Source organism: Homalodisca vitripennis, chromosome 3, assembly GCF_021130785.1.
Source record: "Homalodisca vitripennis isolate AUS2020 chromosome 3, UT_GWSS_2.1, whole genome shotgun sequence".
NCBI classification, from domain to species: Eukaryota; Metazoa; Arthropoda; class Insecta; order Hemiptera; family Cicadellidae; genus Homalodisca; species Homalodisca vitripennis.
In genome coordinates this window covers 84,382,642-84,398,435 of record NC_060209.1, presented here as the reverse complement: position 1 = coordinate 84,398,435, position 15,794 = coordinate 84,382,642, and the positions used below count along the sequence as shown (strand labels likewise).

Sequence of the window (15,794 nt, the reverse complement as noted above, 5' to 3'; positions counted from 1 at the left end):
TAGAGTCGATCGTCCTGGTGAGAAGCCAAGTTATTGTGGGCAAGTTAATTGAACAATTGTATGTCTTAATCGATCAAGAAATAGATTTTCAAATACTTTGGGCAGAGCCGAGAGAATAGAAATTGGCTTGTAGTTAGAAGCAACATCGGTAGGCCCTCTGTAGCCCATTCCAGTCTATTCCGGGAAGGTCGAAATCACCCACAACAACAAACTCATCGAATCTTCGCCCTGTTGACGTAACCGCCTCGATTGACTTCCACAAACTGTTGTATTTGGAAGGAGGCTGCTGAGGAGGAATATTACAAGCTACTAGGGGCCATTAGATGTATTTGCATGATTTAATCTTAGTAATTAAGAAGGTGCTCAACCTCATTAATTTCAGTATATAGTTGAGATGAGGCCATAGTATCACTGATATTTACCATTACTCTACCCTTCCTAGGCTTAGAGCTACTAAGTGAAGGTCTATCGCATCTATATATTGAAAAGTTCCTGGGCAACACCTCAGCATTGTTAACATCAACTGACAAATTTGTCTCTGCCAATATGACAACATCGAAGTTTGACATAGTAACGGAAGACTTTAATTAATGTAGTTTGCTTCGCATTCCATTCCCGTTTTGATAGTAAAAAAAGTATGTCCGTTGGATGAAACTAGTTTTTTTGTTTTCTTAACTATCGTCGGTACTCCGTTTTTATACTTAATTGTTAAGTCATTTTCGACATTTCTTTCTCTGACAGCTAGCGAGCTCCGAAGTTCCTGCAAGTGAGATCGTTCTTTAAGAGTTCGATTTCAACGCTACTATCAGGAAATAGATTACAAAGTGTTGGAGAGTCAAAATGTTTTAAGAATCATAGACTAGTTAGCCAAGACCATTCGTTCGAGCTGGGATAGTTGATCTCTAATTTGGCCGACATCCAACTTTATGGCTTCAACCCCAATAGAGACACTACCAATTTGTTCGATTTCGTCGGGTCCTCTGTTGGCGATTTACAATCCACTCTGCTATAGTACCATTTTCTGTTTAAGTCCTTTGGAGCTGAGTGCACTCAGTTTTGGATAAACTCACGCAAGCTTGGTGGAACCATCGTCTGCAACCACCATCGCATTCAATACCCTCCTCAGGATCCAGAACCAGTCTCATACATGTTATACAGTAGGTCGAAGCACATGGCATTATGTAAGTAGTAGTAATTTAATGAAATCAAGAAATATTGTTAAATGGTTTCGTATATTTTGCAGAGGTCTTCCATACCTGGAACTACTCCATCCACCCCAAATTGCCAAAATGCAATCAGCGAGGACAGAAAATATTTGACGTAGTTTTTAATGCAGTACTACACAGCAAAGCCGATAATGATCTAAAAAAGCAGTGGCAAAAAATAAAAAAAGATGTACGTGTATAGCAACTAATAATGATTTTCGATAACAGACGAATTTAATAACAACAATGTATAAATTCTTAATTATCGATAACAACAGTTCTAGAACTAAAAGTTAGTTTCGTCTAGTATAGTGTATTCTAGGGAAGTTATAGCATGACCGATGGGATGCGCGTGAGGAGTGGAGGAGTTGAGCGCGTGGGGGCACAATCTAAAGTAGGGGAGTGAATACGGTGCTACTAACCCTACTGAGAGTTTTCGGCTCCCGGCTCATAGTGGTGGCGGGAGCCGAATATTGTAGTGTTTGCCAACATTTCTAGACCCTTATGTTCTTACCACGGTGGTCTTTTATGATGACCAATTTAGTATAGGGGACCTTGAGAATATTTGAACAGTTCTAAACTCTTTTGAAGTTACGGCGACGTACTTTTATGATGGGGAATTCAATACAGGAAATCTTGGAAATATTGGGACCGGATGTACGTGATCTTAACAATGACTATGTTCTGCCGAAATTGTGTTCATAGCTCACCCTTCTTAATGAGTTCGCAGTAGAGATACCTGGTGGTAAGAAAGGGTTCTCATAAATTGGGAAAGGGTAGGAATTTATATTATTCTTGATCTCCAACGACGACAACAGTTCAGAATTGTAATTGTTACGCTTTGTTAGCCATTAAAATTCAATTTATCATATACTAACCGTGTAAGCTTCAGGATTTACGATAGTAGATACAATTATACACTACAAAATTTTCAACTGACATAGCCTAGCTGCTAAATTAAAAATTAATATAAAACTGGTTAAACTAATTTGTCAATATACACAGTAGAATATGAAAAAACTCAGTTTTATCTACCAACTTGTATCAAGTTAATTTAATGATGTATACTTAAAATAACAATAACGCCAACGATCCACATGCAATAGTTAACGTAATAAAACCCCGTTGTCGATGAAAATTATTTATTGTTCTTGTAACTACACCCAAATCAAAATTGTCCAGATTACTTTTAGTATGTTTGCGTTTTCTTACTTTGTTGGGCGTACTAAAAGAATTGCCAATTGGACTTATTTTTTTCCTCCTTCAAAATTCGTCTCAGCGTACTTTCAGAAATTCCAGTTGCCTCTACGACACACTGTTGAACTTTCTTCAAATTTATAAGTGTGTTGTTTTCTGCTTCCCGTTTTATAAAATGGGAAGCACTTCTCTTGCTTGGCCGTGTATAACCTTTCTACCTCCAATTTTACTTTTTACATTATGATCCATCTCAAACTCTTTACTTAAAACGTAATGAGCACAACGCAATTAATTCACAAATTGTATTACAACTCGTGAATTGGCACAAGCGAATGTTTTTTAAGCGGCACGTATAGAAGACTGGAGACCGAAGTTCACAAGGCTAAATACGGCAACAGACTGAGCCGCTCCAACCCCCACCACTTTAGTTCCGTCTTTGCCTACGGCGCATCTCGAAGTCACCGGTCATGCTATAAATTCTCTACTATAACTATTCCAAGACGACGGACGATCCAAAAGGCTTTGGACTCCACCAAGCGAATCCCATCTCTCTTTGCACATCAAATAGCAGAAGACTTGTCGACAATCCAGGGAGTGTGGAACGGAACGGAGGAATGAACTTCAGTGTTCGTTTCGTTCTGGTTTCACCAAATTAATCAGTTGTCAAAGTTAGTAGGCTGGAGCTAATGATAAGTGAGAATTTCACAATGAGGAAATAGTTAGTGGCCACGTTCAATGTACACAGTAACTTACAGTCTCAGACGGTACACTTTGTATATCAAAATAAAAGCTGATAGTGGAAATTGTGATAATATTTTAACTATAATAAACCTCAACAACAAAGATTTTAAAAAAATGTGCAGTTCCCACACACAGGGAAAATTTCTGAATGCCTCAATGAGTTATCATTATTATTGAGTTAAATAAAGCAATATCCTACTTTATACAAATTATATGTCTTTAGTAGAATGTTAGTAATTTTCATTCATGAAGCAATTCATCGGCAATAATAATAATCGTATTTTACATTGGCGAGAATTGAACTTCCCCCCAAACTTTGTATTTTGAGACGCAATAGAGGAGAGTAGAGGGAGTGTTGAGACGTAGAAGGGGGCTTGCCATATAAGGTAATGTTTGCAGAGCTGACTTCTGATTGGTTGGCGAAATCGCATGAGGGGATGAGGGGGAGAGAGATGATGTAAGCGAGGCCGCTTAGCGCTTGCCTTGGCGCTTAGTCAGTATGTAGCAAGCTTTCGAGGAACAGTAGTGGTCGGTCGGAGCCGCCAAGTCATCACTTGCGACGCAATGAATAAATCCAGTATATCTTTGTTTGTGAGTCAACAAAATAGTATGTATAAACTTTTTTAATTATTCCAAATTTTAAATAGCGGGCTATTTTCTTTTAACTGTTTGAACTTGTATTAAACATTTTTAAAACAATTACATTTCTAATTGAAGCAGTGACGAGCCTATTTTTATTTTGTACTGAGTGAAACTCTGTCAAATTAGTATAATAATTAGTTTTTAAATTATTCACATAAAATAATTTTAGAAAAAATTCCCCAAAAAATTGTATTTGACTTTGAGTGATTTAAAGTCTCCCTATCATTTTAACTGCAGCAAATGTAAGTTCACTGTTCCTTATAATAGTAGTTACCATTTGGAACTTGCACAATGTTATGATAAATAATTATTCTGATTGGGATGAGTTATCTTGATCGGACAAGTTTTACTAGCAATTGCAGAGCTTTAATCGGAATTCATTCTTTACATCTTATTGAAATTGCTACAATAAAACTAGTGTATAAAGTTTACTAAAGATATAATGTATATGGAAAGATGAGATTAAAAAGATAGTGTTATCTGGTTATTTCATAACATGGCTGTTTTTGGGAGGGTTGATTCAGTCTGAATGTTGAGTTTCACTCCTGTTCATCTTCCTCTTAGTGCAGTGTCAGGAATCTTCTCTTTGAGTTTAGCTGTTTGGATCTCTTCAGATGAAAATATTTCAATTTCCAGGAATTAAGTCTGTGACACCATCAGATTTCAGATCCTGCAATAAGAGGAAGGTGAACTGGAGCTAAACTCAACATTCAGATTGCTAATTTTAGTTACACATGACATGTGTTTTAAAAATTATTTCAATTTAGGGGCTTGAGGAACTCTTTGGAAATGCTCAGGTTTGCCCTAACATCATTACAGCCGGTCTCTCTCAAGCCTCAACATTCCCGCCACAAACAAAATCTTTTTTATGGCAGCAACAAAATGTACATTGTATGGCAAACATCAATACAGGTTTTCTAAAATTTCAGCCTTTCATAGAAACAATATACACTCATTCATATTGATTTTACAATCACGCCTCATTCGTTCATTGCCAATGTAACCCACTTAGCACAGGGAGGCAGTTTGCAATACCAAAACTCACCTGCATTATAGAATGCTTGAGACACCAAAAAGTGTTTGAGGCGAGTCTTTGATGCCTTAGGCGTTGGAGCATCTTTAATTCAATTGTGCAGGCTGTTGAGAAAATTAACACCCGCTTGTGAGGTCAGGCATTCATAAACCACCATTAGTCCACCAGTTCGGTAATTTGCTCTGTCATGGGTCTCATACATGCCTCTGGTTAAGGCACATTTACACAAAACTAAGTTGTTTCCAAAATGTACAGGCTTGACAGAGTCAACAGCTGCAGTTTCCTGAAAGCTTGCCTTAACTCTAAATTTGATATTGGCAATTGTTCAAATCTCTTTTTTTGGAGACCACTTCACAGGCCAATTGGGCGTTTTCCATGTGGTGTGTGCCATGGTTTTCCAGACTGTTCAATAGAAACAGGTTCCAGGCTATTTTACAATTTTTTCATCTGGTTGACACATCCGAATTACCTCTTCCACAACAACCTGGTGCCATGATCCTTGTGCCAGGATCCAACCATTAATAGATCATATGAACAGGGTATCAAAATTGTATTTTATGCCTGGTAAACATTTGTCAATAGATGAGAGCATGGTGAGCACTAAGGGCCACTCGCAATTACTGCAGTACATGCCAAAAAAGCGTCACAGATGGGGCGTAAAGCTCTGGTACATTTGTTACTCTGTGACACATTATTGCATCTCTTTCTTTGTTTACAAGAGTGCTAAGGGTCAGACAGAGCAGAAGTTAGAAAGACTGGTCTAGGACACTATGTTGTAAAAATATTATTATAGATGGCTAATCTGCTGAACGAAGTTTATATATATATATATATATATATATATATATATATATATATATATATAGTAGGAAGACAATTTGTGTACACCTTCATAAACTGTTTCCCCAAAAAGCAAAATAGATGTATTTTTTGTCAATTTATGTACATTCATTAATTATTACAAAGTTATTAACCAATCACTTAAAATAACGTGTTTCTGTTTCATGTTACAAAGTAGTGAAGCACCACCCAGGTCCAGGCCCGTCTTCAGAACGGTTTTGTCAGACACTTACCATGATCTAAGGGCCGGGGCAGCCCTGTCCAACTAGTACGGGCAGGTCACAGTACCTAACGGGCCTGGCGTAATATCATTTCTGGAGGCCGGCCAAAACTGAGTAGCCCCTGCCTGGGTCACTTTGTGATGGTGGCTAACACCCACCTCCTATACAATGGACATCAAGCTCTGTCAGCTGACCATCCTGTGCCAGAGAGAGCTTCCTTTGCTCCTAACAAGTGAGTCTCCAGCATTCTGCAATTCTTCAACATGTTCATAGTACTCTCAGCAACATAGTTCTATAATATGATACACCTAATAGAATAATATGACTAGCCTTAAATCTCATTCCACAAAATGTACACAAATGATTTGGGCTCTTAGATCCTGAAATTGAGGTAATTGGCTAATTAAAAATTATCAGAATATTTAGAGAAGTTATTTACTGAAAAACGAAACACTTTAGCAGTACAATTCGTTCAACATACGAGTACCTATATCAAAAACCTAATTTACATAATATTCTTAACTATAATGTCTGTGCAGGTCTATTTTCTGTATAATGTTATGAAAAAGATTAAGCTACCGGTACTTGATAAATATGTCTCTCTAAGAAAGTTTCAACTGTGTATAATGAATGCTGTAATAAAATTAATTCTAATCAAATTCTAATCTCTCTCCCTGTTACCTTGCTAAATATTTAAAATAAATAAATGGTTGCTATCTAATTATTTATAATTGACTTATTTTATTCAAATTTTGCAAATATATCAAACATTTTCAGTGTTGAGTAAGTATTTATGTTGCAAAATTGAATATTGTATTTAAAAAAAATCAAATTTTCATAGGTTCAAAGCATTGAATATTTCAATGTATTTCTATTAGGTTGGGGTTCATTCTCAAAATATTGCAAACCTTATTGAAACTGTCTTATCGTGGTAATTGTGTAAACAATGAAGTATTTTTATAGGGTGCAACATACATAGTAGAACAGTATTATTTAATTCAGTTTTAAAATTTTCAGTACTGACTAATAATTTATCACTACTATGATGATTTAACTTTTTTAAATTGGTTTGAGATTAAATTTATAAGCAAAATGCTATCTTAGTTTCTCTTAGTTAAATAACATTGAAAAATTGAAATAGGATATTAATAGGTAATAACCTTAGCTATTGCATCATGCTTTAGTTCAAAAGAAGTCGAAATTATTGTTTATAAAATCCATTCCCTCCCTCCCCCCCCCCCAACTATCAAAGTCAGTTCTACAGCAACAACCTCTCTGGTATGAGTTATTTTCCATCCTGTCTTTTCCAATGATTTTCTGGGTACAAATGCCACTTTAATAAATACACAAAAAAAGAACAGCATAAAACTGTGCATTGTTTTCTGGTATTACTCCATGATTCTCACCAGGAATCTGAATGCCGAGGAATGGAAGGAAAGTAATTAACATATGGAATACTTGCCAGTATACCGATTTAGTCACTGCAAGGGCAAGACTGGAGAATCCCTGGATAAATAAGGTATTTATTTGTTATTGTGTTTTATGAATATATATATATATATATATATATTATATATAATATATATATATATATATAATATATATATAGTGAATTTAAAATAATTAAATATAGATTAATAGAAAAATTAGTTACAGGGGCACCTAATCTTTACATTACAGAACTGTTGTATTCATACATCACCCTCCGTTTAACCTAATTGACTCTTTAAAAATAAGAGGACTGACTGCTCTACAGTGCTTTGTTCATTAGCATAACTTTGAGGGGGAAAGATGGAACCCCCCTCTCTATATCCCTCAAAAAATTAAAAATGCTCATATAAAATCAATCCATCTTATTTGAAAAACAGCTGTGACATATGCATTACTTTGAACTAGCATAACTAATCTATTTAGTATATTTATTCAGATTTATTCCTCCCCCCCCCCCCAAGTGGGGGCCAAGTCCTACTTACGGCTCTGCTTTGTACTATGATATACAATATATCAGTTGTTTTATTTATTAGTATAGGTAAGGAAGACAATTTGTGTACACCTTCATAATACATATGTAATATCCCTTATATTGAAAAAGTAACATTAATATAATTTTGATTATATATCCTCATTACTTGACTTCACATCACATATAATTTTCATATTCTCTGGAAACTTTGAGCATTGATTACCTTGTAATGACTTGTTTTTGGCAATTTGTTCGATAATTCACTTGCTAAAACTTTTAGCAATTTTGTAGTATATAAATATATGTCTATATTTGTTTAATTGTCTATGCGCAATGTATATGGTGGATGTCAACCACTCAGCTGCGGTATAAAACACACAATTACTAATTTCATGTCTCAAAATTTGTGTACTTGTTTGTATACACAGTAAATATATACTTTGTAAAAATACATGTCAATATCACAATATTTTTATCAGGGACAAAACATTTAAACGTAAAATACGTATTATTTAAGTAATACAAATATACGCTCATATTTTCAAATATAATATATTTGTATCCTGGAAGCCCATAATAGAATGTATACATTCTTGGTAAAAGGTGGAGGATGTGTCTTGTACGTCTCAAGATAAAGCTATTTTCCCGAGCCTCTGTTATTCTCAACAATGCATTATCATTTTCTTAAAATTATTTTGTGTTATCGGATGGGTTTTAAATGGGTCAATTTTCACTTATGTTATACAGTAGCTGTTTTGGTAGAGCATAAAATAAGAATAATAATGATGCTCGGACAGCTTAAACTTGCAATTTTGATATTACTAGCTTTTAACATATTCCGTGGGGAGGGGTGTGCTCCTGTAACCCAATAAATAGAAGGTGAAGAAAACTTTTAGTGATAATTCCCTCCCCCAGTAGGTCATCCTAGATATGCTTATGATTGTAATTAATTAATTGTTGTATTTATATTTAGTTTTTTGTTTCCTATAAGAAAAGTCTGGGTTTAAACTGTAATATAATAAATATTTAATTATTTATTAATATTTTCCAACCTCATTATTCCAATAGTTTTTATTGACACAATACATGCCATGAAAGTGTGAGCAATGCACTGAAACTAGATATTCCTTATACAAATGAAAGAGTCTTATGAATATCCACATAAACATTTATTGAACTAGGTCAGGCAGTTTGTAAAATTTTAGTATATTACTTTGCAAACTCTTCGCATAACTTTTATAATCTTGAGCGTTATATAATTTTTGTTGTCAATATTAAAATGTATTTTTTACAAAAGTCTTACAATACTGCATTTTTAATTATTATAAGTACCTAATGCTACTTATAAAATGTTTATAAATAAGTTGCGATTTAACTTAAAACTCAATTATTTTTAAGTTAACATCTCCATAGCAACTTGAAGAAATGTGTAAATTTTCTTGGCATTTAGTTTGGGAAACTTGGAAAAAAGGAAGGAAATACATAAAAAGATGGTGTAAACTATTTCAACTGTTGGAATTTTCACCTATCTAATAATCATGTATGCAATTCAGTGACTACTACTGTAGCTGATGATGGATTATATATGAGTTACTTTTTTAAAACATCAATTATATCATAATAATGTACTTGTGTGTTTCCTTTTGCAGTTAATGATGGATCCAATCCACGTCATCAGTTCTTTTGGCTGCTCAAGGCAGAATACCTCATTGGCTGTTTCCTCTTTTATATACGATTATTAATTTCATTACATTAGTAATCTTATTTCTTAATTCAGTTTTCATTACCTATGTGACTTCAGTTTCCTAGTATAAATAAATTATTAATATACCGTATATATCTAAGTTTATTGATTTATCTAGATATAAGTAATAAGTTATATGTTATCTATAGTCTAAGTAAAAGTGTATTTTGAAACGTCTTTAAAAGAGTAACTTAAGTAGTAAATATTAATGTACCTATTTATTTTTATATGCAACTTGAAAAATTAGAATTAAGTAACTAATAACATAGTAAAGTTATCAAGTATATTTTGATTTTATTAATTTTATTAACAAACATTTGAGTGATTTTTATTCCATTCTAGTTTTTTTGCACTTAAAAATTATTTAACATCTGTATTTTTATAAAATAAATTGATACTTTTCAGCTGTTTTATTTTCTTAACCATTTAAATACAATTCTGAAACAATATTTGTATTTCTTTACTTGACGTAAATACCTCTACTTATCTACATAAACATGCTTTGTTAGATGAATGCTTTATATACTTGTTACCTACTGTGTTTAAGATATAAAGCATAACAAATTTGAAAGGATTTATTGAGAAAATGGTGAAACTAGTTTGCTCAGGTGATTATTTCCACCAATGACTCTATGTAAGCATTATAGTGTGGAAATTATTTTAACAACATTATGGTTTGAGAAGCTAGTCTACAAATCAAGACAAAAAAATCATAAATGATTGATTGAAGAGACTGAAATCAGAAAGAGAAACATACATTCCGAACATGGTACTGTTGGCATTGTGGAAGGCGTGTGTATAAGTTGTCAAAATCTCTACTTATATAGTCTCGGAACTAGTAGTTGGGTCAACATGATATAATACAGTGAAACAATGCAATAGAACTAAAGTAAATATATTACATTTATTTATTTTTTCTTTATAACCGTTTAAACTATATATAGACTTAAGTTAAAATTGTGTAGCATTGGCATAACTCAATAAATTAGCTTTAGCATAGGTGTTAGGTCTTAATAGGAGTGACTATGGTTATGAAGGGAAGTTGATACTTCTGCAGCAGCTAAACTGTGGGTTGCAGGTTTGGGAAGTCTTTTTACAGTTTCCATGAGGCTCTCTGACCCATCTTGATGAGACTGATAGTGTTTAGTATTAATGGTACTAATTGAAAGGGTGTTGCATTTCTGCAAGGCCGTGTACGTAGTTTTACCCATTGGGATGATATGCACTATTGTAAAGAGTTCTGTTCAATTGCTGTTTTATAATTTACTCTAACTGTTTTGACTTGAACATAAAATCTTTGTATGAATAAATTATTCTTGGTCTCGTCAATGTAATTTTTCTTGTGGAAATCTCGCCATTAAGGTGAAGATTTCCAGTATCAAAAACCTATATGCTAGTGACCAACTCAAAAATTAATTATTAACATGAAACAATCTGCCAAGTGCATGGAGCAGGTTGACTGTCATATTACGTACATGCACCACATAGTCCAAACTAGTCTTTAATTGCCTAGGCTGTTGCAGCTCAATTCATTACACAAATTGTACATTAAACTACTGAGACTACATGTGACATCATGGTACATGGTAAATCTACTAGTAGTCTGACCTCCCACAGGCCAGTTGAAGTTAGGTGGTTTTCTTCTGCCTGTTTCTACTAAACTATAACTAAAAATGTGTACTGCACGAGATGGATGGACATATCTATCATGGTTAATATTCAAACGGCATGACTATAATTGTATTCATGATGGTGCGATAATTTTAGTACATTTTCTATTTGCATAGTTTCTTTCTTGAACAAATTTGTAAATAAGCGTTCAAACATCTTATTGCCATTTTCGTAAGTAAATACATCTCTTATTATTTATTTATTTACTATTGGGAAGTGGCGACATCTCGGCTCGTTTGTTTTAGAATTTTAACGATGTAATAAAAGAACAAACAAAAGTTCACTTAATATTTCTGGTTATTCGAGTTGATCTGTAAAACCTGTTGCTGCTTGAAAGACTAGAGCATCCTAAACCGGACTAGTTCAATGAAATTTCAGACAGTGTTGCCATATCGATGCATACCACTGTTCACTGTTCCAGCAGTACCTTGGCTATGATAACTAGTAAAGTTAGTACTTAAGTATTACGTAAGTTAGTAAAGTTAGTATTTTTGTTGTGTGAAAAACAGACAAATGAAATCAAATACTTTTTATGATAATCTCTGTTGTAACAGATGTTGGGAAGGACCATGATGCATTTTAAGACATATATTTATATAAACTTTGGTTTATTTTGACCCCGACAACAACCTCCTGAAGTTTTTTTCGTGTATTTCAGTTACTCCCTGTATATAAATGTAATGTATGTCTTAGTGGTTTAATGATGCCACTGGAATAATAAATTATTTATGTTATAGATGACAGATTAGGAGTTGAGATATTTGATTCCAGTTGTCTTGTAATTATTTACAATTAACTTACATTTTTCCTCGGCTAGTTTGGATGAAATAGCTTGAGTTTCTTAAGGTTATTTGTATTTATTGGCTCCGGTTACCAGACTTTGTTACAAATATTGAGATTGGTGCAAGGACCCTGGAATAGAACGCTAAATACATTGTAAAAAACGCATTTTTAGGCTTTATGCTAGTGAAAAAAATTTTGATCAATAAAACCCCTTAAGCCACCGTGGGACCCACACGTCCAATATTGAGAAAATAGACAAACACAGATGATTGTTTTACTCTTCATCTGCACTCTCGAGTTCTGAAAATCCCTTGAGATTACACCCAATTCTACGTGTTTCTTTTCTCGAGAACCCCCGAGACTCTCCGTTGTAGTATTATTTAGGGCATTTGGCGCCATTTTAAGCAAGGTGATGAGATTGAAAACCCTTTCAGAAGTTCAGGAATCGAACCAGTCGACTACAGGGAAAAACCATGTTTATGAGCGATAATTATAAAATTAATATTTCTACAAAGAAATTTCCATCACAACCGGGATACATATTTTCAAGGTGTGATATTAAATTAGAATATTATAAATAACACATTATGTCAGCGAAACCAGACGGGTTCTTTATGCACGTACTCCTTTCAAACGACGCCGTCGCGACGGGCGTCGAGACGTTATCAGACGTGGTAGGTGTCGGATATGAATCAGCCAATCAGAAGGGTTGACCAGATATCCGCATAAGTATGCGTCGCGCTACCAAGTTAATGTTTTGGTATATTATTAAGGTACAGCTGAGCTTTAGCGAAGCCCATTACTCAATGAGCTAGCAAATTACCATTTCTGTCTGCTTTTCCTTACCATATCTTTATAACAAACTGACTTATACTAGATATTTTTCATGAAGTTCCATTTCTATATAAGCGACGTTCGATGATGGTGTATGTCACTGAGCGTTAGCGAACACCTTTTACATTGATCTGGTGGGTAACCGTGATAGCAAATACTAATGCTATAAATTAGCTCGTTAAGGAGTCTGAAAGTATTCGCAGGACCGTAGGTTGGTTATAGTACCTATATAGTCAGATTCTGTATACTGTAGAATATTCTAGTGGTAATAAACACATTTTGAATTTTAACGGTAAAAAACGTACCTTTAGCCTCACAGTAAAAAAATTAGATCAATAAAACTTCTAAAGCCACCGTTGGGAATCCACAACGTCCAGTGCGAACAGACAGACAGGTAAATTGTTTAGGCCTACTGTTTTCAACTACTCGTGCACTCGAGTTCTGAGGATCCCTTGAGATTGCACCACAGTACGTGCATTGCATCTCCACCCCATTGCACTGTACTGTTGGACTAATTTTGATTCAGGTGATGAGAGTGTAGCGAAACCCATCAGTAGTCCGGAATCGAACCAACCCGAATTCGGGCAGAAACCATCTTTATGAGCGACAATTAGAGAAATAATTACAACACCTTACAAAAATAAATTTAATACTATCACAACCGGGTTACATGTTTTTAAGATGTGGTGTTAAAATATATTATTATAAATAAAAATAAAAACGTACCTAACTCATTATGTCGGCAAGACCAAACACGTAGGCTACTTTATAAACACATTCCTTTCGAACGACTCCGTCGCAGTGGGCATAGGTAGACAAATGTGTTTTTATTTTTGTATTTTGTTTTGTATTCTCCATGTTTCTAAACACGAGAACTTTAGAAAGATTTAGTTTATGATATTATACAAGAAAACATACGAAATACAAAAACTTAACCCTATATTCCAATATCCTAACCTTTATAATAGTAGGCCTAACATATGTCGTAATTTTCCAACCTGCATAAAACTTCATTAAGGGACCAAAATCCTAAATTTGCAGAAACGGGTAGATTAATGTGACAGTAATAATAATTAAAGCACTTTTACAAGTCACGTTTTTATTTACTTCAGCGTAGCCAACGTGTAAATAGGACTCCAACCAAAGGACTTAATTTCACAAAACTATTTTTACTTATACTATGTTTAAAATTGTCTTTAATTTAACATTAGTATTGATCTTGAATTACCTACGTTGATTGGTAGAAATGTGTGAAACTCCACCTCTACTATACACCGCAACTGAAAATAGTAAACAACAGTACATTGGGAATTAATTCTTTTCAGTTACTGATCAGTCGTCCGTTAAGGGACGAGCGAGAAGCACCATGCAAGCATCACGATGTCTGGCACTTTCTTCGAGCCCTGGAGATGGTTTCATTATACAGGACTCGTTGGTACAAACTGAATGTTTATTATGCTTCGCATAATCGTATGGTAAATCAACATTTCTTCAAATATTACTACTTATTGTTATCATGCTTCAATTTAGTAGCACACGATGTATTCGTGGCCCACACAGTATCTTAAACTCCCAGGAATAGTAATTTCATTTGATTTAAAATAAATGTGTGGTAAATTAACTTTTCTCCAAAAACATTACTACAGCCTGTTCTCAAGTTTGACTGTACAAACCACGTATTAAAATATACTCGATAGCACATTGTCTGTAATTATAATACCGTTCAGCATAATTGTGTGGTAAAATCCAATAATGAATTATTATAACTTGAATAACACTTGAAATCATATAGAATGTACTGTAACTCGTAACCAACAAATTAATTCATTGCATGTAATGGACAATAATTTGGTCCATTTATGGAATTTGCTTTAAAATTTACTGCAACGAAAATACCTAACCTTTCTTTAAAATGTCAAAGGTTATTTACACACTTCTAAAACCGGGCGTACAAACTGTCGGGTTGATTTATATTGTGAGCAGCGCCTGAAAACCGTCTGTCCCAAACTAGCATAGGAACACACTCCAGGATGCTGTACATAATGAAACATAAACACTGAACTATGTACTCCAATATCCTAACCTTTATATTACCTTTGAAGTAACAAGTAATCTTTTTATGTTCCTTTGCAAATGTAGGAACCAAAATAAAAATAAAATCAGAAAAAGAGTAATTTGACGTAGATAATATGAAATCATTTACTTTAAAAATCCCGTAACGTTTAATCGTTTCACTGTAATCGTTTTAAAATGGATTCCAACAAAGTTCTTTAAATCCTTAAATTATTTCTACGTATATGAAAAAAATAAAAAATCCTTTATCAAAAAGGCGGAGATAGGGCGACTTGCCACTGCTCCGGTTCAGGTACAGTCCGAGGACTTTAGCTGTGCGCGTGTCCTTGAGTGTGTGGTGATAGGCGGGAGGGGTGGCGGGGTACCGTTATGCGCTGCGTCCCGAAAACATTTCCTATGACTCATGACTCCCTCCTTTCAGGAATCGTATTGGCCCAAATAACTCATCGCACTCGCTAAAATCAGTCTGTTTTGTGACAGTGCTGAGTGTGGTGGTACCTTGTGCTTCGCTTTTACCCATAATGTCTGTTGAGTTAAAGTCGAAAGTCAAAGGCAGAACTATTCATAGTCAGGCTCGCGAAATTGTGAGTAATGTTTATACATTTATGAAGGAAGAGGCAGACCATCAAACTGTTAAAATTCCGTTGTCAAAGGCTCGACAAAGAACTGCTGCGGCAACTGGAGTGTCAGAGCGAGTTGTGACTAAAATAAACAGTGAACTTAAAAAGTTTAAGGTTAGTAACCTGTGTGAGGCAAGTTTTACTACGCCAAACAAAAACCGTAAACGACGTAGAACAGTTACTCATTTAGATGACTTCGATAAATGTGTAGTGAGAAGACTAGTGTA

At 34.4% G+C, this 15,794-nt stretch overlaps 1 long non-coding RNA gene across 1 annotated transcript; it reads left to right on the top strand.

The window, feature by feature from the left end:
- The first annotated feature begins 3,643 nt into the window (after positions 1 to 3,643).
- On the top strand, positions 3,644 to 9,990 carry LOC124358675. The gene is made up of 4 exons (XR_006922054.1): positions 3,644 to 3,750; positions 5,834 to 6,111; positions 7,289 to 7,398; positions 9,492 to 9,990. It is a non-coding gene; the product is annotated as an uncharacterized LOC124358675 (long non-coding RNA).
- Positions 9,991 to 15,794: the final 5,804 nt, after the last annotated feature.